The sequence below is a fragment of the Tenrec ecaudatus genome, chromosome X, assembly GCF_050624435.1.
Source record: "Tenrec ecaudatus isolate mTenEca1 chromosome X, mTenEca1.hap1, whole genome shotgun sequence".
NCBI lineage: Eukaryota > Metazoa > Chordata > Mammalia > Afrosoricida > Tenrecidae > Tenrec > Tenrec ecaudatus.
This window is the reverse complement of record NC_134548.1, coordinates 72,406,255-72,407,713: the sequence shown is the minus strand read 5'-3', so window position 1 is coordinate 72,407,713 and position 1,459 is coordinate 72,406,255.

Below are 1,459 nucleotides of genomic sequence, written 5' to 3'. Positions count from 1 at the left end.
TATGCATTTCATTTCATAGTTGATGATTTCCAGTTTTCTTAGATTCATATATCATTCTTATAATTTTATTAGATGTTTGCAGCTGTTTCTTCTCAATTTGAGTCTTGCCCCATCAGCAAATGAAGGCTTTGCTCCAGAAAGCTTTACGCTATTCACTTAATTGTGGCCGACTTTACTGAGCAAGAAGGCAGCTCTTTTTTTTTTAGTGCCTTCAGATCTGAAGGGCTCATCTTCTGTAACTGTCTCTGACAATGTTCTGCGACTATTCATGAGGTTTCCAGTATCTCACAATCTAAGTAGGCAAACACAAGTTATATGCTTATCACCCATCACTCATTTCTCCCATCTACTGAGGGACTTTTAGATACTGCTCCTGTGATCTTCCAAATTAGGCCAAATTATGAAACTCTGTAGAGCATATGAGGAATAGGATCAGTGGTTGATCAGCACCCACTATTACTGCTGAGTGGATTCTGATTCACAGAGGACCTGTAGGGCAGAGTAGAACTGCTCCATAGGCCTTCTGGGTCTGGGTATCTTTACTAGAGTGGACTGTTCAATACTGTCCCGTGAAGCAGCTAGTGCAGTGGTTCTCAAACTTTCTAATGCTGCGGCCCTTTACTACAGTTCCTCATGTTGTGGTGGCCCCCCAACCATAAAATTATTTTTGTTGCTCCTTCATAACTGCAATTTTGCTACTGTTATGAATGAGGTGACCCCTTTGAAAGGGTTGTTCAACCCACAAGGGGGTTGCAACCCACAGGTTGATAACCACTGAGCTAGTGGGTTCCATTGGCTGACCTTTCAGCTATTCTCATTTCTGATCTTCAGTTACTCCGTGCAGCCAATGGATGATGCATGATCTAATCCATTACTGGTTTTCCAACATCTGATCATTTTCATCCAATCTTTTCAGTTTCAGTAAGTGGCACTGCTGGTTCAGTCCAAATGTCTAGGAGTAATTTTTACATGTTCTCTCTCTCTCTCCATACCTCCATAATCTTTGTCTTTTGCCTACTTCTTCACTCTACTCCAGCTCTCCTTGATCACCCATAGCCCTGCTTTCGTTCACAAATCAAGCATGCTTTATCCTCTGGATAATTGTACTGGCTGTGTCTTTTATCTTGAACAGTCTTGCTCCAGATTATCTATCTCCCATAGGCCTCTACTCTAATATCATCTCTGAAGAGATTTCTTTCCTGATCTTTTTACCTAAAATATTCTTCCTTCTGTCATCACTCTCTATCCTATTATCCTATTATGGATTTATCCAGTTGCTGTCAAATTGATTCCCACCTATGGAGACTCCATTTAGGTCATAGTAAAGCTGAACTCTGTAATTTTTGGATGTAGTTTTTCAGCCCTTTCTTCTGAGGACCCTTTTAATAAAACTCTAACCATGAATTTTTCAGTTAAAAACTCAATGCATTAATTATTTGCACCACACAAGGATTCCACT